Raw genomic sequence first — 23,186 nt, 5'->3', positions numbered from 1 at the left:
TAATAAAAAATAAGAAATTGTTTCAATTCATGACTGGATGAAGAAAATTGTTGCTCATCACCATTGCTGAAATAATTTGTAATGGAAGACCCAAGAATTTCTTTTAATTATCTTAGAATGTCACCAGAACTGTACAAGTGTGTTCTAAATAGAGTTAATTATGCGATAAGGAATAAAGATACTGTAATGCATGAAGCACTTCTCCAGAACTGAAATTAGATAGCACATTGCATGCATTACAATCGAGAACACTCGGCATGCTGTAAGATGTGGCTTTAGTTGGTGATGAAGCTTTTTCAGTAACACCAATAAATATTAACATTAACAGTAGTAACTATTCGAAGCAGGCTGCATTAAGAATGGTTTGCAAACTACTCTCTTGAAGATAGATCTGTACAGTGGCAATATTTCGAAATTCAAACATATGCGAATGGGGGACACTGCTGCAATGTTTTAAATGAATGAATATTGAATAAAGAATGCAGCTTCTTGATTTGTGTAGCCTTCCCTCCTATCAACAATAACCCTTAAAAAACATAGTTGGCCAACTGGAATGATGGGAGTTTAGTCTTGTAGACAAGAGCATTTCCACAGTTAGAATTACATTTGCTTGCATTTTCTTATTTCAGTTGTATATGTGCTTCTAATTCAATAAATTTTGCCCTGATGCTCAGATATTGTCAAACTTTGTGTTCTGATCGCACATGACTGTCTCAGGAGCAGCAATATATTGCTTATTTTTGTAATCAGCGTCACTGAAATCCTACAAACACCTATGTAAAGCATAGCTATCCAAAAAGAGAACATTATTCTCTGATCCTCATTGCATATTTCAGTTTGTTTACACTTTACGAACACACATAACCTCAAAGCTGATGCAACTAGTGTTGCCAAAAGTTGGAACACGCCGAAAGTGTTTAGTTTCTCCGATGAGTTACACAAACGCTCGGCACACATGCGCAGTGGTCGGTAGCACAGTTCCCTGCAACCTAGTGTCGTCGTGTAACCTAGGCTTAAACACTTTCAGCGTGTTCCAACTCTGGCAACACTAGTTGCATGAGTTTTGAGGCTATGCGTGTTCATAGAGTGAAGATAAACTGAAATATGCAGTGAGGAACAGAGAATAATGTTCACTTTTTGGATAGCTATGCTTTGCATAGGTGTTTGTAGGATTTCAGTGATGCTGATTACAAAAATAAGCAATACATTGCTGCTCCTGAGACCATCACATGCGATCAGAACACAGAAAGCTTGACAATATCTGAGCAGCAGGGCAAAATTTATTGAATTAGAAGCACATATGCAACTGAATTAAGAAAAATACAAGCAGAAGTCATTCTAGCTGTGGAAATACTCTTGTCTACAAGACTAAAAACCCATCGTTCGAGTTGGCCTACTTTTTTTAAGGGATCTTGTTGACAGGAGGGAAGGCTACACAAATCAAGAAGCTGCATTCTTTATTCAGTATTTATCTACTTAAAATGTCACAGCAATGCTCCCCATTCACACTTGAATTTTGAAATGTTGCCACCATACAGATCTTCAAGAGAGTAGTCTGCAAAGCATTCTCTTCTTAATGTGGCCTGTTCAAATAATTACTGTTGTTAATGTTAATAATTATTACTGTTAATGTTAATAATTATTGGTGTTAATGCAAAAGTGTCATCATCAACTAAATCTGCATCTTATACTATGCCGAGTGTTCTCAATTGTAATGCACGCAATGTGATATGTAATTTCAGTTCTGGTGAAGTGCTTCACGCATTACAGTATCTTTATTCCTTATCGCAAAATTAACTCTGTTTAGAAGAAACGCGAACAGGTCTGGTGACATTCTAAGATAATTAAAAGAACTTCTTGGGTCTTCCATTACAAATTATTTCAGCAAGAATGCTGAGCAATCGAGCTGATGTCTTTTCTTCATCCAGTCATGAATCGAAACACGTTTCTTATTTTTTTCTTAAGCAGCGATTCCAATCAAGCTTTAACTCCATCACAATTCGTGCGATGTGTAGCTGCCAAAACTTTCATCACGGACACAACTCAGGAACCCACAAAACGACAAAACTGAAGTGTATACTGGTTTCACTGTGTCGACAATCAAATATGAAACCATTTTCGTGCAATTCATTCCATGCAACTAGTGGCGCAACCCAATATCGTCGTGTAAACTAGACTTAAGGTAAACAGTTGTGATGTCAAGCTCATTGGAGGCAATTTGTTGTTATGAAACATTGCATAATCTTCCTAAAGCCTTTGACACATTTTGCTGTTGGCAGACGCTTGTATGAGCACTGTGTTTTGTTGTTGTATTGGCACATTTCCTTTGCAACTTAAGTTATTTTGTTTTTGTTTTTTTCCCTCTCATTCATGTTTTATTGCTACAGTATTATTCTGCAGTAGTGAGATAAAGTAATATCCTTTATTAGAGTATTGGTTCTTACCAGTCAAAGTTACAAAAATTTAACTGAAAACTAAAACAATGAAAAATTCCCAGAATTCTAAAAAATTCCGGTGTTTTTCCCTGTTTTCTCCTGGATGAAAAAATTCTCAGGTTTTTCCCGGATCTCCCGGTTGTTCCGGATCGTATATACCCTGTAAGAAGTCCATTATAGTCGACAGCGCAGAAAGTGATGCTGCACAGAGGATGGAGGAAAACGCACCGAGGAGGGTGACCTCACCCAACAGCTGGAGAATGAGCGGAGGTGCAGATCCATGTCTATGAAGGATGCTAGAGGTCTCAGCACATGGACACTATGCACTATGTAAGGCGCCCTTCCCAAATTGCCTCGTTCTTCAGGAAAATTGTGAAAAATGGAGATGAAACCCTACAGGGGACCATCACATAAAGGCTGAAACATGTGAGACTCCTTTTAGTCACCTCTTATGACAGGCAGGAATACCTCGGGCCTATTGTAACCCCCAGACCTGCAGGGGGAAAACTGTCTGTCAGCGGCCAATGACTATATTATAAAAGGTGTGCTGAGCAGTCAGCTACCTTAGTTGGAAAGTTTATGGAAGGAATTTAGTTGAATGATGATGTTACCAATGTAAATATTATTTTACTGGAACAATTTTTTAAGAAAATTTCCAGCAACCACAATTTCTGCCAAATAGTTGCTACAGAGGCCAATATAGTTTTTAAATGATTGATGAACAGATTAAAAGGTCTTCCTGCTGCTCAGTATCCACGTACTATTAAAAAGGATTTGTTATAAAATTCTACTTCAGTACATGTGGTCATATGCTGCTCTATGCAAAATTCATTAATGTCTATGTTCTTAAATGTATAACACTTCCTGACTAACGTAGCAATACCTCCTCCCTCAATTTCTGCTAAGTGAGATGCTAACTTAAATTCTGGAATGCTTGACCTCTTCCTCCATTGGACGGTCTTTTCAAACAATTCTTTCTTTTACATCTTACCAATCATTAAATTAATAACATTTTAACTTCTCTATTGAAACTAATGAGTCAGTTTCTATGATACTGCCAAGCTTGAAACAATTCAATATCTGTATGCAGTAACCCCAGGAATAATACAGAGCAGTTTTCAAGTACACTAAAGTATGTTATTTCTCATTTGTAAAACTGCTGCCACCACAGGATTTTAATTTTTGGAAATATAGTTACAAATATTAGGCCTGAAACAACAAAACACACACATTTGTCCAACATTCTCAGGGCACACTGTATATTATATGCAAACAGTAAACAACAAGACAGTTTACATATCTATAAGTATATAATTAATGTAGAGAAATCAATATCAGACCATGACGGAATATGGTTAAAACTACAGACAAAAAAATTTCACACAGAAATGTGAAAAACTCCATTAGAAACGAGTCAAATGTTAATGCTTTCGTATCAACAAGTAGTCCAACTCCCAGTCCATCTGTGTCTATATTAATAAAGAGTGACAGATTTATAAATATACTTTTGGCATATTTAATAAATATTGTCTTCAACTATTTAATGGACACAAGTGAAACTTATATGGTCGTGGAAGTACACACAACTGGTTTCAATTCATCCTCTGTAGCTTAGAAATTTTAGTGATCTTACAGCAAATCAAAGGAGAGTTTAACAAAGCAGACTACTTTCAGATAAAGAAAAGATACAAATTGGCCATTATAAAATATAACTACATCATGGACAATTTATACATATGATTTTTACCAGTGGAAAAATTCTCCTATTAGAGCACAAAAAAGGAAATTATGCTGCTGTTTAAAAGACTGACTGAAAAGTGGGGTACAAGTTGTCTCATTCCACCTCCTTCAGCACCTTTAAAAGTTTTCCCCAAACATTTTGGCATGTGAACATATTCGCACTCAAACATGAAACTCACCCCTAAATGTAACTCAGTCACATCCAGTAGACCATTGCTGAAAGTTGCTGACACCCTTCCATTTCCACATGCCCATTCTCACTCATTCTGCTCATCTAATTGTCATTATCTCTTTGTGTCTAATTGTTACTGGCTCCTGTTTCAAAGCCACAGTCACCTTGTTCTATCCTACCACTACACCCTCCTTTCACTGTCACTGCCTCCCTATGTTCTCTCTTACTGCTAATATCTAATTCATTCATTCCCACTTCTGCTGTCCCTTCGTGGTCACTACATCTCTCTTCCTGGTTGTCATTTTCATAGCCTGTCTCATTAGCACTGGCTTTCAACCACATCCACTTTCTCCTTCTCTTTATTCCTCTCCCACAGCCACTGTATATTATCTTCCAGTACTTACTACTCCCCCCCCTCTTACCCACTGTCTCCTCCTTTCTCAACATAAAAATGTGTTAACTTGTTCACAAGTCAAAATTTTTGGTAAAATTTCTTAAGATGCTGAGGTAGGTAGAATAAGGTAGCTGGTAATCCATTTTTCAGAATGAGATTTTCACTCTGCAGCGGAGTGTGTGCTGATATGAACCTTCCTGGAAGATTAAAACTGTGTGCTGGACTGAGACTTGAACTCGGGACCTTTGCCTTTCGTGGGCAAGCGCTTGCCCGAGAAAGGCAAAGGTCCCGAGTTCGAGTCTCGGTCCGGCACACAGTTTTAATCTGCCAGGAAGGTTCAATCCACTTTTCAGTCAGAGTCTTGAAATAAATGTGAACATTTTCATGTTTTTTTATGATCCAATAGGATCATATTCCCCAGTGGTTCCCCTCTTGTCCCTGCTGTAAGGGAGCATGCTAGTCATAGGAAAAGAAGTGCTTTGTCAGTAAAATTTTGACCAGATTTTAGGTGCAAAAAATTTTTGCATGTGCTTCAGTATGACAACATGGTGATCACAGAACCCTTCCAATGATAACGGAGCTGTGGCGATGGGGCATGAGTCGTGCTTGGGTAGCTCAGACGGTAGAGCATTTACCCCGCGAAAGGCAAAGGTCCCGAGTTCAAGTCTCAGTCTGGCACACAGTTTAAATCTGCCAGGAAGTTTCTCATCAGTGCACACACTGCTGCAAAGTGGAAACCTCATTCTGGATAACAGAGATACTTTACAGTACATTATCTCCTCACATACATTGTCATAATTTAGAACATAATCCTAAAGTCTTTATGATGGTACTGCTTTACTTTGGAAGTAAGCAGTACTAATACATCCCTGTCATCACATTTAAGAAAGAAGCAAAATTTTTCTAAAATGTAAATGCTGACTGTTACACTTTTCACAGAGAATTTACAGGATGAAAAACAGAATAGTTTACCAAGAACACAAAAGAAATGAGAAATATAATTTTTTTCCTGAAATTATTCTTGTAACATTATGAGCCCAGTTTCTTTCACACAAAGTCACAGACATTTACAATGGAAGTTGAGAAAACGAGCAACCAACATCTGAGATCAGAATATCTTGTGCTAGAAAGAGGGAGAGCTTTATGTAATATGAAGGAATAGCTCTAATGGAGACAAAAATGCGCTGTAAGCAGTACTGCAGAATTTTTCAGTATGTCACCAAGAAGACAAAAACCATAATCTAACACAAAACATTAAAAATTGCAAGAATAAGCAAAGGACAATTAGGAGCATTAAGATGCATAAATGAATAAACTTGGCAAGGCAAATGATACCAAACTACCAGATGACAGCACCAAAGGTATAGCTAATGTGAAATTAAAATCATTTACTACTAAATTCAATGAATTCTTCCTTACAGTAGATTTGGAGACAAAAGATTTCTGTCAAAAAGCAGATGCAATAAACTTACTTGGACAGATAATGCATACTCCACCACCTGACATCAGATACTTCAATCTCTCAGGAGATACTGATTACAATTGTAACTCAAGGTAGGGCACTATCAAGTCAGAACAAGGTTTAGTATTTTGGCCAACATACAATCACCACCAAAGAGGTTACTACTTTTTAGTGGCCTAAAAATGTTTGTGGTCTCTCTAAATAATTCAGGACTAAAGGAGGCCACTCACTGAATAGCAGACACATTAAGCATTGAGTCATCAAGAAGTACACAAAGAGAATAAAAATTCCGCTAGCTTTGAGAAGAATTTAATGAGCAAGAGTTATACAAGGAACAGTGAATGAGTGGTTCCAGCCTTATCTGAAAAACTGGTGCAAAAGGTGGAGTTCACACATCTGCTGCTGATAAATTTTTAGTGATACAATTGTCAGACAAGAAACATATAAACACAGGTGTTCTTCAGACTAGAGTATTGGAGCCAATTCTGTTCTTAATATAGAGGGTCAGTTACATAAGATAAGTCCCTTTTTATTTCCTGGACAGTTCCAGATATCAAAATGAGGTTTTCTGCAATTGATAGTACGCTGATGGGGGCCTACAAGATTTTGTATGGATAATGTTCTGAGCTCTGATATGAACCGGGATGATGAAAAAAAAAAAATATATATATATATATATTTTTTTAAAAATCTTATACTTTTCATAACTGCATTCAACAGCTCTTGGTAAGACAATTACAGTGATACAGCACTTGTTAGTATTGACATTGAAACCTTCCGCAAAAGAGTCTGAGAAGTGAACTAAAACTGGAAAGCAATGGAGCCAGTCAGTTACGCCGTGTAAACAACACTAAGCACAGCTCATCAGGCTCCATTTTACGGCTAATGCAGCAAAACAGGCCTGTGTTATGAAGATAAAGCCTCATTTCCTGTATGACAGGTACAGGGTCAGCTACGATTTTTGTATATGGAACTACAGCAAATATTTGTTTCTGACACATCAAATGGGGCTTAGGAAAACTATTTCCTATCTGCATTCATAACTGAATTTTGTGGAAACAACTATGGTTGCATCATGCAATTTTCCAGTACCATTTCAACAGTGTTTGACATTCACCATACAAAAGCAGCTTGTCTAATTTCTCCTCATTGGTGTATATTTCTGCATTCAAGAAATGTTGAAGTAAAAATTGCCAACTGATAGACAACACAGTTCCTGCTAGTTCTAAAGTGAATGCAATTAACAAGTCAAAAGACTTTATACAACAATGTCATCTGGTGGTTTACAATGCAATAGTTGATTTCGGCCGACCTGTTTTTCAATTTTAGAATATTTATCACATTCTTTTGAGAAGAACTTACGCCTCAAAATTAACAAGAATGAGATCAATGTACTTGCCTTTACTTTGGGATGCTGAAAAAACCATAACATTCCATTTAAAAAAAATCATACTTGATCCAGTATTCAACCTATACACAAGAGTTAAAATTCTTTATTACACACCATACCAGAGTACGTGTCCCTTAGTGTGCTATCACTTGCCGAAAAACTCGCTTCGGTAACTAAAACCGTTCATGAAATAAAAGGGGTGTTACATCTTATGTGACTCACTCTGTATATCAATGATTTTCCAGACAGGATAAGGCATGATCTCTTTGTTGATGACAGCATCATCTACAGTCATTGATAAAACACCAGAGCTCCTATTTGAGGAAACACATGAAACCCTCACGGCTGTCGAGAATTTGGCATGGTATACTACATTAACATTGAACATAAAGAAAATGAGTCTTATACACATCAGCATAAAGGGGGACAACAATTCTGTAACATTAAGCACAGATGATAAATCTGTAGCTTGTGAAACAAACACAAAGTTTTTAGGAATGGAGATTGAATAGCAAGTGATGTGGTATGAACACACAGTACTACTGCCAAAAAGAATTTCGGCAGCGTGTTATGATCTTAGGGTTTCAATATCAGTTTGTAACAGCCAATGTCTTGTGTGGTGACATACCATGCTTAAATACACTCAATTCATAGTTGTGTGTTTCTTTTCTGTGGATCAAAGGGACAAAATATGGAAAAATTTTAAACTGCAGAAAAGGGTCACAAGAATAATAATTATAAGTAGTGGTTGGGCTCATTGTAAAGAGCTATTTAAAAAACTGGGCATTCTTACTGCACAAAATGAGTACATCTACCAATCTGTAGTGCATGTCAAGGACATTACCAGGTATTTCACTAACAATTCTATACATTTTCATGGAACAAGAGTGAGTTTGCACTTACAATTACCACGGGAAAAACAAACAAAAAACTCAAAACAGCATTTTTATCAGTAAATGAAACTGAAAAATAAATTTCCATAGGAAATAAAGATTACTAAAATATATCAATTCAAAAAGAGTAGCTACAACATTCGTCATAAGTAATGCATACTACACAATTAAAGACTAAGAAGGCTGAGAGTAGAGGGTAATAATGAAAGGGGATACCACCACCCTGTGACATTTCAAAACACAATCCTGATTTATGGCTTTCATGAGGAAATCCTGTGTCAAGTCCACAATACTAACGTCTTGCCATTCTCTTGGGTTCAACATCACACTCATAATGGCGGATACCAACTCAGCACTTCAGATGGTCTGAGGAGCATAGTTGAATGAGTGCAGGTGTGGAGTCAGCTTTCTAAATAGACTGGAGTTAGTGCAAGGGGCACAGCGCAATCTTTACGGTCCAGGAGTCACCGGCAGACGTCACTGTGTGTGACGATGAACGAAACCACAGGCCTACCGAATGAGGCACTGCAGCTGTTAAGAGACTGACTTCGTATTTGGAAGGATGGAGTTGTTCCGTCTGGTCATCCAGAATTGGATTTTATGGGGTTTTCGCTAAATCACATAAACACAGAGATGAATCCTTAATGAAGGCCTTGGGGGGCTACCTGTCCTATCCTTGCACAGCATGTTTGTATTTTGTGTGTTGTATATTTTGAGCAAGTGATTTCCACTGTATTAACATAAAAATTCCTATATACTTATGATATGGTCCTTGGATGATTAACGCTAAAACATAACAATCTAACAACCTTATATTTTGGCGGAAAAGTTCAGTTATGTATTACGTACATTAAACTTTGTATTAAACATTCTGCCATTTTTTGTTTCTCTTTTTCTTTTACTGCAAGTATGTTATTTGACTACTGTATCTATTGAAAACATTTACCTAGTGAAAATTTTGGAAATCATGGGGACTGTGCAGATACTGTTCTGGTTACACTGAATGCTTCAAGAAAACTGGTCATGCAAATAACCAGAGACTCTGCTGCAGACCGTACCATTTGTGGTCCAATCACAGGAGGGGCGATGCATCACTCTCACCCTTGTGTGACCCCTCCATACGGTTGAATGACTCTCATAGCTCTGCATTTAAATGTTCTACATAACACTTCATCCAGGACTTTTAATATCGCTTAAAGAGTCGTGAAATCACTGAGCCCTGCGCTTGGCATAAAATTGTTAGATACCTGGTATTCCTTAACTATGGACTTCTCTACTAATTCAAACATTCCCCCTTCCCCATGACTACTCTCAAGCAGGACTGATCTGGTCTTTTTAATCCTCTGACGACCACTAACTTTGTCTTGCACTTTTACTTCTGTCTTGTCAGTGTATTCCTGAATGCCTTGAGTTGCCTGCACACTTTTGTCTAGTCTCCACAGAAGTGAAGCTGTGTGAAACGTGTAGACGAACTAGTAAACTTTCAGCAGCTCTTGAACTTGCTGCCCGATTTATTTCATAAACAACATTCAAATATCTTACAAATCTGGCTTAAGAAAGTGTTTCACACAGTTGGGGGATTTCACAAGCTGTACATAGGAAAACCTTACATTACGATTTCCTGAAGAAATATGTCACCTTGCACAACACACTTCTACACACCAGTGTCAACAATATCAGTTTCTTATCAGAAAAAAGTCTATACTTACAAAACAGAAAAAGCTAAACTTGAAACATACAACTACATGTCCACGATTCAAGTGTGTATTTTTACGCAAATTTTTCAAATATAGATGGTCACTGTTGCTAATTAAAAACACCTAATCTCAAAACATTTTTAATGCTTCCTTCCATTGTGGTTACTAAAATGAGTTAGCTGTTTCTTACAAGTAAAGGAAAGCATGGGCTCTTCAACACTTCGACTGGTGCGGTTACATCAACATAAGGTCATGAAATGCACGAGCTCAGACTACATTAGTTTTCGACACACAGCTATGACGACTCAATTCCACGTATGAACCTGGCAATCGGCTGCTTTTACATGCCTAAACATCAGTCAAAACGATTTGACTTCTTACGTTTACATGCCGAAGTTTAATGGACAATTTTTTGCGCCAATCAACCTAAATACCATGTGGCTTACCTATTTTCTTATATATTTAATTCTTTCTCTTGTCTAATAATACAAATTTATGCAATTATGGCATATTCCACTACACGTGATTTTCTTAAGTATACAAGTTACTGAACGTGCAGTTTTCTAACAACGTTTTTCTCAATATTACCTTCATTTCAACTGAGGCGTTACTTGAAACGGTAGCTTTTCCCTAACTACGTAACTACCAACGAAGGCTTCTTTTATTTCGATACCCAAACGAATATACCAACAATAAACCTTAACTAATTGCGATTCTTTCAAAGGTTAATATACAAAAGCAGTACTTACACAATATGAACATTTACTAATAAACTTTTAAAAAGAATCCAAATTTCTGGTGGATTCAAACATGTGAAAACTAATCTCTTTGCGGCTGTATTTCCATTTTTATGTCATACAATCTCTAACGATCAAACATGTTTTATCCAGATCACGGACAGTATTAAGAAAATTGTGTTTCTTACCACCCGTGCTTAGGAGATTGCGACCTCTTGAGGCATCTCAGAGCCCAAAATCTAATTAACTGAACAGCCTTAGGCGTTCACGAGTGGGCGCTATTAACAAAACAAGATCCTTCCCCTTCTTTTCAAAATCTACGGCTGGCGTATAACCAAAACATTCGACTGACATTTCCTGCAAACGTCAAAGCGCTAAAGATATACGTCATAAACTCTCAGACATACTTTAAATTCCCGTCAGAGATGCGTATTAGATACCAAAGTTAAGCTGGGTTTACACGGAGGATGCTAAGTTCACCCAACCTGGATATGATGTGACGTCATTATGACGTATACACGCTTTAGTCGATTAACGCACCTATCGACTCTTACGAACGTTCGAGATTCTGAACTGTCGTCAGCTAGTGGTTTGTTTTGACACGTGCGATTCTGAAAACAGCTCAGTGTGGCAGCGTATATGTATTTCGCCAAAATAAAAGAGCTGGATATTAATAGAAATATTCCTGAACGTGACCTTGAAAACACCACGTAAAATAGTGATGTCTTCTTATGTCCCGACCAGATTAGATTGTGTGATTGTTGTATTGAATGCTTACGCCGAAAATAATATTTGTTTATTATCAACATTTTAGTCTGGTTTCATACAATTGGTCTTGCCAGTACATATTAGATTGTAGCAGCATACTCTTGCTGACATTTTTTTCTTAATTTATATAGCTGAAAGAGAACTCGTGCAAGTTTGTTAGCTAAGTAATTTATATGTCCATCCCAAGATAGTCTTTTATCAACCATAATTCCACGTAATTTTACACTCGGACCGCAGAGACAGGTACCTTAGTGTCCAGTAATGACTGATGTGTAGAATGATTGAATTTCAAACTTAAAAAGAAAAATATGAGGCATTGTTGAAGAAAAATCGTCGACCGGGGATGAAATACGAGGGGAAGTGGATTTCTCAATGTAATCTTAACCAAAGGTTAGTGTCTAGTACTGATTGACGTATGAAATGATTGAATGCAGTGTCAAAACATTCCATGGTGGTAAGCTTTTCTCTCATTAGTCTCTCGAATGCTGAACACATAATTAGAGACAAGCAAACGAAAAACAACGCACAGGACACAAACACAGTACAATATACGATTTAAACGCAAGGAACGCAAAACACATCTAAACGAATGGCGCAGAGCACAGCGCCACCCTGTCACAACCTCTCGAAAGTTCACAAAAGTCGAATAGTCGATATACGGTTTCTATCGTTTTCGATGTAGCGTGTATACGTCATAATGACGTCACATCGTATCCAAGTCCGGTGACCTTAGCATCCTCCGGTTTACACTAGCAAGTCGCTTGCAGAAGTTATTGCTAGCCGCTTGCAGCTGTGTTCACACAGCAGCGCAAGAATTAAGCAAGATTCTTCCGCAAGTTCTTTGGCAAGAAACTTGCGTCAACAACTTGCTGATAGTGTTTACATATGCTTTCAGTACCACTACGAGTGTCAGCCGAAGTGTAAAATGACAAGTAGGTGGGTGAGATGCTGCAGCTCTTGTAATTGTAATGCAAAACGTGAAAAAAAGGAGAAGTATTTTGGTTAGAGAGTAGATAATGAGATCGCAACATGGTGCCTGTAATAACCTTTTGCAAGAACTTAGTATCGAGAGCATGGATACTTTTGCAGAATGTCTTCAAATGATCCTGAGTATTTGTTGATATTAATAGCGCCCGTCATATCAAAACGAGATACAAACTTTGGTACTGCTATTTTAGCAAAGGAATGTTTGCTAGTCACTCTATGATTTATAGCTACCGGTGAGCTACGAATAAAATAGGCATTTCATTTATTTATGTGAAACATACAACCAAAAAAAGTTTGAATTTTGAAACCTTTTCTTTGTAGGAGACTCATACAAGTTCCTAATGTACTTGTTTCATATTCCCGTCTGCACGATTTCTCTGATCGTACCCGATGTATGTAGAGCCTTTTTCAGTGTCTTGAAAAGGGAAAATTATTTGAAGGCATGTGAAAACACAACAATGAAATGAAATTTTTATTGAAATAAACTGCATTTTACAGAATGATATGGTTATAAAAATGTTTTTTTTTTCTAATGCTCATAAAATGGAAAGTGAAAAGCTAAGTAAATAGAACATGTAATAATTACACATCGTCTTTTTCTAGACTCCTAAAACAACAATCGAGTGGATGCAGGTGGCAAAGGGGTTGTGTCTCCAAGTTATGCTACTTTCTATGTACTTCTTTTATAGATGTGTCGAATATCGACGAGATTTCATTTAAAGCGCTCATCTCCTTCACTCTCTCCTTAAAGTCTCGGTTATGCACGTTCCATATTTCGGGGTAGCTCTCCACAGCTTCAATAAAATGTTCTGTATTCTGCTTCATCCATTCCCGTTTCTCCTCCATTTCTGAAATTTGTTTGCATATAATACGTAAGATGGTTGCATAAAATTAAGTCACCACATTAAGTAAAATGTTAAATATGAATGTTATGCAGACGACATACTTACTATAACTTGCGCTTCCTACTTGCAGGAAATAGAAATAAATCCTAAAAGCTGCAAGTTACTTGCAGATACTTCTTGCGTGGTGTTCATACTGGAAGCGAAAAACGTGCAGCAAGTCACTTCCGCAATAAATTGCTACAGTCGCAAGTCGACTTGGCGATATGTTTACACTCGCAAATTGCGCGGCAAGTTCCTCCGCGCAAGTAAATTGCTGCAATAACTTGCTAGTGTAAACCGAGCATTAGCCTAGTTTACACGACGACACAGGAAACTGTGCTATCGGCCACTGCGCATGCGTGCCACACTTTGCGCTACTCGTCGGTGAAACTGAACACTTCAGGCGTGTTCCAACTGTGGCGACAGTAGTTGTATGAGTTTTGAGGTTATGTGAGTTCGTATAGTGTAGACAAACTGAAATATGCAGTGAAGAACGGAGAATAATGTTCGCGTTTTGGATATCTATACTTTGCATTGGTGCTTGTGGGATTTCAGTGATGCTGATTACAAAAATAAGCAATATTTTGCTGCCCCTGAGACCTTCACGTGCAATCAGAACACAGAAAGTTTGACAATATCCGAGCTGCAGGACAAAATTTATTGAATTAGAAGCACATATACAACTTAATTAAGAAAAATACAAGCAAATGTAATTCTAACTGTGGAAATGCTGTCGTCTACAAGAAATGCTCTCATCGTTCGAGTTGGCCGACTTTTTTTTAAGGGATCTTGTTGACAGGAGAGAAGGCTACACAAATCAAGAATCTGCATTCTTTATTCAATATTCGCCTATTTAAAACGTCGCAGCAGTGCTCTCCATTCACATATGTTTGACTTTCGAAATATTGCCACTGTACAGATCTATCTTCAAGAGAGTAGTCTGCAAACCATTCTCTTCTTAATGCGGCCTGTTCGAATTATCATTGCCGATAATGTTAATAATTATTACTGTTAATGTTAATAATTATTAGTGTTAATGAAAAAGTGTCATCACCAACTAAATCGCATCTTATACTATGCCGAGTGTTCTCGATTGTAATGCATGCAATGTGCTATGTAATTTCAGTTCTGGAGAAGTGCTTCATGCATTACAGTATCTTTATTCCTTATCGCAAAATTAACTCTATTTAAAAGAAGCGTGAACAGTTCTGGTGACATTCTAAGATAATTAAAAGAACTTCTTGGGTCTTCCATTACAAATTATTTCAACTAGAGTGCCGAGCAACCGAGCTGACGTCTTTTCTTCATCCAGTCACGAATCGAAACACGTTTCTTATTTTTTTCTTATGCAGAAATTCCGTGCAGCAGGCTTTAATTCCATCACAACTCGTGCGACGTGCAGCTGCCAAAACTTTCATTTCAGACACGACTCAGGAACCCACAAAACGATGAAACTGAAGTGTGTAAGGTTTCGCCTTGTCGACAGTCTAATATGAAACCATTTGTGTCCAACTCATTCCACGCAACGAGTGGCGCAACCCAATATCGTCGTCTAAACTGGGCTTAACATGACAGTCGCGACACTCGCTGCTGTAAAAGTTGTTACCGTTTGACAGCTGGAGCGACACTAGCGCTGAAAGGGGCGTGAAAGAAGAACATTAGATTCGTCGTAAGCATAATGTTTGTTTTGCGTCCCTTTCGTACGTGATTTACGAAATATTTGAATTATTTTTTTGCCGCGAGAGATTGTCTAATATCTGAAGACATAGATGTTTATAAAAATTATTCTAAAATAAGCGCGAGTTGGGATAAAAATCGTGAATCCAGTGGCAAACAACACATTCGTGAAAAAACACTTGCGGCGTTAGAACTGCAGCTTACCACTTTGATATCTTCTCTTCTTCTTCTTCTTCTTCTTCAGTAGCTCTACAGCCCTTGGTGAGCCTTGGCTTCTTCAACAATCTTCCTCCACAATTCTCGGTTATTTGCTGCTCTTTTCCACCCCCGGACTCCCATATTGCTGATATCCATTATTACCTCATCGATCCATCTTCTTCTAGGTCTCCCTTTTCGCCTAACTGAATGGATCATACCTTTCATCATTTTCTTTGGAATTCTATCCTCTGCCATTCTCTCCAAGTGTCCTAGCCTAGCCAAATTTAACTATGTCCCTGCCTTGTATTAACTCCTGTAATTCAGCATTGTAGCGTATTCTCCAGCCTTCTTCCTCCCTTATTGGCCCATAGATTTTGCGTAGTATTTTCCGCTCAATGCTTCTTAGAGCATTTTTACCGAGCGAGGTGGCGCAGTGGTTAGCACACTGGCCTCGCTTTCGGGAGGACGACGGTTCAATCACGTCTCCGGCCATCCTGATTTAGGTTTTCCGTGATTTCCCTAAATCGTTTCAGGCAAATGCCGGGATGGTTCCTTTGAAAGGGCACGGCCGATTTCCTTCCCAATCCTTCCCTAACCCGAGCTTGCGCTCCGTCTCTAATGACCTTGTTGTCGACGGGACGTTAAACACTAACCACCACCATCTTAGAGCATTTTTATCGTGTTCTGTCAACGTCCATACCTCTGAGCCGTATGTGATAACTGGGTGGACTAGGGAATTATATATTAGCAATTTAGTTTTTCTTGTAACAAGGCTACTTTTGAAAAGCTGCATATTTGCAAAGTAAGCTCTGTTTCCTGCTTGTATCCTTTCCCTTATAGCCTTTCCAATACTGTTATCATTTGTTATTAGGGCTCCCAAGTAGTTAAAAGAGGACACTCCATTGAAGCATTTCCCATTGATGTTTAGGTTTTTAGGGGTTCTTCTGGCCTCAGATTGTGACATTACCATATATTTTGTTTTGTTTACATTTACTATGAGGCCAATTTTTAAGGCTTCTCTTTCCATTGTACGGTATGTTTCTAGGAGTGTATTGGTATTTCTTCCTACTATAGCAATGTCATCAGCGTATGCACATATCTGGCTAGTTTTCATAAATATGGTGCCTCTTTTGTTGATTTTATTTACTGCACTATGCAGGGCGATGTTGAATAGGACAGTGAAGAGACTATCCCCTTGCTTCACACCTTTATTAAAGTCAAAGCTTTCACTTGTTCTGCTAAGGACCTTTACTTTTGCTCTTGTCTCTGTCATTGTCATTCTGATTAGTCTTATTAATTTAGCACATATACCAACTTCTTTCAGTACTCTGTATAGTTCTTGCCAATTTATGCTGTCAAAGGCTTGTTTGAAATCAATGAATAAGAAATGCAGATCTATATCATATTCATAGAACTTTTCCATCATTTGCCTTATCACAAATATTTGATCAGTTGTTCCTCTGCCCGGTCGAAAGCCACACTGATATTCCCCTAGTATGCCTTCTGCACACTTCCGTATCCTTTCGTTTAATATACTTGTGAAGATCTTATAAGCTGTACTTAGGAGTGTTACACCTCTATAGTTTTCACATGCTGTTCTGTCCCCTTTCATATAAATGGGGACTATTATTCCAATTTTCCAATTATCTGGCATAGTTTCTGTTTCCCATATATCTGATATTAATGTGTGCAGTTCCTTTATTACAGCCTCACCACCAGTTTTTATTAATTCAGCAATTATGCTGTCTTCCCCAGGGGCTCGATTGTTTTTTGACTTGTGCACAGCCTGGGAGACCTCTTGTAGTGTTGGTTTTCTTGCCTCATTGTTTTCATTGTCTACTTCCAGCTCCACTCTTCCCTCCTGTGCAGCTGTCTCTTCATCTTCTAGGCTGGTGCTTAGTGTATCTTTGAAATATTCTGCCCATCTTTCCACTATCTGTTCTTCCTCCCTTATCATTTTCCCATCTTTACTGGAACAAGCCATTGTTTTTGGTGGGACTCTATTCTTCATTTTGCCTATGGCATGATAGAACTTTCTTATTTAACTCTGTTCCTTTAGTTCTTCTAGTTCTTGAAATTTCTTCTTATTCCACTCTCTTTTCTTTCTCTTGCACAGTCTGTTAGCTCTTCTCCTTAATTCTCTATATTGTTCCACATTATTTCTGGTTTCTCTCTGTAGCATTTTTGTTCTTGCCCTGTTCTTATTCTATTGCTGACCTGCAATCTTCATCAAACCACTCTTGGGTTCTTCTGTTCCTTCTTATGCCTATTATTTCCTCTGCAGCATCCTTAATGGCTTTTTCAAACCTGTTCCACCTTTCATCTACTTCTACTGTGGTCTCTTCATTGCTCAACTTTCTGCTTAGTGTTACTTGGTATTTTTTTACTTCATCAGGGATGTTCAGTTTGTCTGTATTCCATTTCATCATCTTTCCCATTCTGTTGCCATTTGTTAGTGACAGTTTCTCTCTCAAGACTGATTTTATCAGAAAGTGGTCTGAATCACAGTTTGGTCCTCTGCAGCTCTGTACATCCGTAACTGACGTGGAGTGGCGTGCAATCACTAAAATATGATCAATCTGATTGACTACTCCATTGGCTGCAGACTTCCAAGTACCCAGATGGATCCTTTTATGTGGAAAGCAGGTACTTTTAATAATCATATTATTCCTTGCTGCGAATTGGCATAGTAAGTCTCCATTCTCATTGTTTTCTTCATGTAGTGAATATTTTCCAGAAACTCCATAGATATGTTCATTCCTCCCTATTTTTGCATTAAAATCTCCTATTACTAGCATCAGGTCATATTTAGGTACTGCACCGTATACTTTTTCCAAGTCTTCGTAGAACTGTTCTTTAAGTATATCCTCTTTTTCCTCTGTTGGTGCATGTGCATTAACTATTGATATATTCCTAAATTTACCTTTTAGTCTGAGTCTGCACATCCTTTCATTTATGGGTTCAAATTCTAGAAGGCTTTTCTTAACTTCCCTAGTTATTATAAACCCTGTTCCAAGTTTGCCTGTTCTTTCTTCTGGTCCACTATATACCAATGAGTACTCTGGTTTATCTATCTGCCCATTCCCCTGCCATCTTATTTCCTGTAGCCCTACAATATCATATTTGAATTTTAAAATTTCATTGGCTATTTCTTTCATCTTTCCAGGCTGAAGCATTGTCCTCACATTCCATGATGCTACTGTTAGATCCTTTATCCGTTTCCTTTGCCGGGGTCATGATACATGCTTTCCATCCAGTTTCCGAGGCTTCTGTTGAATTTCCGTAATATTCTTTTTTTTACAGTATGGGGTTATTAGCCCCATGCCCAACCCCCAACCTGGAGGACCAGAATTTGTATGAGGTTTACTCCTCTAGGGAAGCTGGCTTCACTACGCCTCTAGAGCCCTCCCTGCCCTATGTTGTGGGACACACTTTGTCTGGCTCCTCTGTTGGGACCAGTCCGGCTTGGGAGACCCTGCCAGTAGCTATGCTATCGCCGGCATAGCTCTCGACTTCACCGAAGCACGCAAACCCTCCCGCCAGGCACTGAAGGTGCCTACTATAAGGCGGTGTCCCCTGAGAGGAACCACTTTGATATCAAAAGAATATAAACACACAGATTCACACGTAAGAAGCACGGACATGTATCTCTACGTGCAAAAGGCACCGCCCCATTTGTTCCGTAGGCATACTGCGGTTTAGTCATTGTGTCTTATGTGTGAAGTGTTGCGACTGTCGGTGTTAAGCCTAGTTTACACGACGAAATTGGGTTGCGCCACTCGTTGCGTGGAATGAGTTGCACGCAAATGGTTTCATATTTGAATGTTGACATGGCGAAATCAATACACACTTCAGTTTCGTCGTTTTGTGGGTTCCTGAGTCGTGCCTGAAGCGAAAGTTTTGGCAGCTGCACGTCGCACGAGTTGTGATGGAGTTAAAGCCTGTTGCGCAGAATTGCTGCATAAGAAAAAAATTAGAAAAGTGTTTCGATTCGTGACTGGATGAAGAAAAGATGTCAGCTCGGTTGCTCAGCACTCTTGCTGAAATAATTTGTAATTCTAAGTGGGACAAGCAACTGCCAAATAGTGGGAGAAATGTGCTGCGCGTATAAACCCCAAGTTCCCAAAACTAATGACGCCGTCGTAAGTGCTGTCGTATGTTAAATTTGCCATTAGAGACATTTCATCCAATGCAGTATTCACTTGTTTATTAGTATCTGAGAAATGCTATACCTTATGCTTTAAAAGGTGGAAATATTGCTGCTTATCCCACATTTTATTTGTATACCTCCCACATACCTCTGTAATGTACGCACCGATGGAAGCATTAAACAGTCTGGCAAACTCTGTATGCCCAAGTGCTGTAGTATAATAGATTTAGAGCAAACAGCTTATTTTTGTTCCTCTTCCCATCTTAAAATCCTATAATTTTCAAAATTTGTTTGTCCTTCCTTACTTGATCCTTCTGATACAGTCTCTGTTGCTGTCTGTAATTAAAATGACAGGCACTTTCCATGTCCCTTAATAGTTTTGCATGAAGTCTAGCGTTCTGCACACTCCAGCACTTCACACGCTTTGGCAAGACACAAATAACTGCACTTAATCTAACCACGTCATCGTCAAACAGGTCTGTGTTGACGATTCAGATGAATCTGGCACTGATATATGGAGAGTTGAACTGCCTGCTTCTATGCCATAGGACTGTATTACAGCTTTAGACGGATTGTCGAACCTTTGTGACAGTTTCCTTTTCATCATCACTTGAGGTGGCTTATTTGAGACGTCGGACAGTGTGGGTAGTGCATTCACAACATTTTATTATTGTCAACTTGTTCGGTTCTAAGTAGCGAACAAAACTTAACATTATTATAAAGGTAAACAGGGACTTTTTTCATAAGATCATCTCGTCTGAAATTCACCACCTCTTCGTCATATTGTGTAGGCGGCGATTCTTTACTGGTATCTTTATTTTCTTCGTCAGCTGGTGGCCACATGTGCACCAGTTTAACTCTCTCATTGGAAACTGTTTATCGCTTGCCGTCATCATTTATTTGCAGCGTATGTTCATCTCTCGTGAGTTGTTTATACAGCCCAGTACATGGCGGCTGAAGAGGTGTTCATACAGCGTCTGTCCTCAGCCACACATGAGGGCAATCGCTAAGCTGCTCGTGAACAAATGGCGTGTTGGTGCCATGTCCAGAACTAGGTGTCGGTCATAGCTGTGCCATGTGGCTGTGGACTTGTTGTAAGATGTAAGGCATGTTGCCCACTGTCGCTTCCGTCGGGTCAACGAAAAATTCTGCCAGCAGCCTGAGGTTCTCTACATAAACCAGTTCAGCCATGGATGCACCTAGGTCTGATTTGCAGGCAGTTTGGAGACCTAGCAGCACCACTGGAAACGCTGAAGTCCAGCTGTCCTTATGGCACATCAATGCTGTCTTTAAGGTACCGTGCCACCGCTCAACCATGCCATAGCTCACTGAATGATGGTGCGGTGATGGTGGAATCCACAGAGCTTGGATAATTGTTGGAATAAAGTGGATTGAAATTGTCTTCCTTGATCGGTTGTGGACATCCAAAACGGGAGATTCAAGAAGCCAAAAATACTCGAGCTACTGTCTCTGCTGAAATGTCTGGTAGTGGAGAAGCTTCTGATCATCTTGTATAGGGCCCACAATGCCCAAATGAACGTGGAAGAACCGCTTTGTTACTGGGGAAAAATCTCCAACTGCTTTATGTACATGCCATCCAATCTTGTTCCTTTGGCACAGCATGCATGTCATTACCCAACCGTGGCAATCCTTCCTTATACTCGACCAGACAAAACGTTCTGTGAGTATTTTGATAGTTGCTCTGCTACCCGGATGACTGAGTCCGTGTATGCTGTCGAAGACCTCTTTCCGTAGTTGCCTTTGGATGAAAGGCCTGGGTTTGTTTGTAGCTATGTCGCACCATATCTTCACATTCGCGCCTGCCGGCTGGATTAATTTTAACTGAAGTGTGGTTGTTACGTCCTGTAAGTACTGTTGGAGTTGTGCATCATTAGCTTGTGCTGTGGCTAATTTATCATAGTCTGTGGTTTGTGAAATACCCGAGACCTGCAACAGGAAATCTGCGACTATGTTTTCGTCTCTCTTGATATGCTTGACATCTGTCGTAAACTGACTGATGTATTCTAAGGGGCGAAATTGACTTGGAGAAAAGTTATCCTGCGACTTACAGAATGCAAAGGTTGTTGGTTTATGGTCAGTGATTAGAGTAAATCCTCTTGCCTCTACATACAAGAGAAAGTACCAGATAGCTTCATATATCGCTAATAGTTCTCTGTCATATGTGCTCCATTTCCTTTATGGATCTGTAAGTTTTCGTGAGAAAAAACCAAAAGGCTGCCATTTGTCATTTACTTTCTGGTGCAGTACAGCTCCCAACGCGTCTCGGCTGGCGTCGACTATTATTGACAGATGTACTTTTGGTACAGGTTGAGTAATGAGTACTACTTTTCGTAAGTCGGCCTTCATGTGTTGAAATACTCTCTCCATGTCCACGTTCCATTGCAATGTCGTTTGCCATTTGCATTTTTACCTGCGAGAGCGTCTGTCAAGGGCGCTTGTACTAAAGTGCGCGTCATTTATGATGGCGGCCGAGTTTAGGTTCGTTCTGCGCATCTGACGTCACAAAACACAGTCAGCCAATGAACAGCGAACGACGTTGCCAGAGCTCGACTGCTGTACAGAGCACGGACGAGTGTCTTCAGTTTTAGAAACGTTCAGTCATAAATAAAGTAACTGAACGTAAGCAATGTCTTGATAGCAGAATTTCTTTTATAGAAAGTTTGGAAAAAGCATTCTTTATACCAATTGCTTCATATTCTATTAATTAATCAAACCAAACAAGCAATGGTTAAAGTGTTTGGGTGCTAAGCGAAAGGTTCTGAGTTCAAATCTTGTTCAGTGAGTAATATTTTCTTTATTTAAAAACAATATCGGAGTGTCTTACTTCATGAATTTTACTCGTTTGATGTAATTTTTTGAAATTTCTAGTAGAAACTGAAATCAACCATACAGAAAGTATACGCTATGGACTTATACCTCTGCAAACTCTTCAAAATTTCGTGCTGTGGTTTACTACATTTAATGCTGCACAATAACTGCGTTGAACATCGAAAGAAAATTAAGTCATTTATGGGGAGAAGGTATCAGTCAAGAAGATATGTAAAAATCAAGTTTTTGGGCCAAATAGTTTTTGTGAAATCGAATGTTAAGTGTGTCAAAGGAGTCGGAACCCCATGTGTCCACACAGGCGAGCAGTGCAGTGATGACAAAATCTCGCACAGCGCGGAATGCGGGGAGCACGTCTTCTGTAGCAGCGAAAGGATTAATGCGGCCATGGTGGCTTTACTTCAAACTGCGCGCTCCCCCCTAAACGTAAGTTTGCTTGGCGCGTGCAACTGGCAACGCAGCAATCTCCCGCGTCTGGTCGGGCATGCGCGAACCGCCAAGATAAAAGAATTGAACTATAGTGCAGTTCGCGGCAAATATTGTCTATAGAAATTTACCGCGCCCAAAAATTTTTTGAGTTGATGGTAAATCTTGGGGCGGTTCATGTTGTCGATTACTGCTATCTTGTCCTCTCGCTGGCGTATGCCCTCCGCCGGAACTTCATATCCTAGAAATGTCACTTGCCATTTTGGCAGTTTGCAATTTGCTTTGTTGACTATTATTCCGTACTGGTTTATGCAAGCCAACACTGCAGA

The 23,186-nt window shown here is 39.1% G+C and overlaps 1 protein-coding gene across 2 annotated transcripts in view; it reads right to left on the bottom strand.

The window, feature by feature from the left end:
* Positions 1 to 11,424, bottom strand: part of LOC124802598 (dynein regulatory complex subunit 6-like) — a 50,836-nt gene extending 39,412 nt beyond the window's left edge. Inside the window, exon 1 of one of the 2 annotated variants that reach the window (XM_047263478.1) lies at positions 11,328 to 11,424. The gene's annotated coding sequence lies outside the window, so the exon portion shown is untranslated. The other variant, XM_047263477.1, reaches the window with a different exon arrangement.
* Positions 11,425 to 23,186: the final 11,762 nt, after the last annotated feature.

Source organism: Schistocerca piceifrons, chromosome 6 (genome assembly GCF_021461385.2).
Source record: "Schistocerca piceifrons isolate TAMUIC-IGC-003096 chromosome 6, iqSchPice1.1, whole genome shotgun sequence".
NCBI lineage: Eukaryota > Metazoa > Arthropoda > Insecta > Orthoptera > Acrididae > Schistocerca > Schistocerca piceifrons.
The sequence above is the reverse complement of the archived record's forward strand: the minus strand, read 5'-3'. Positions and strand labels throughout refer to the sequence as shown.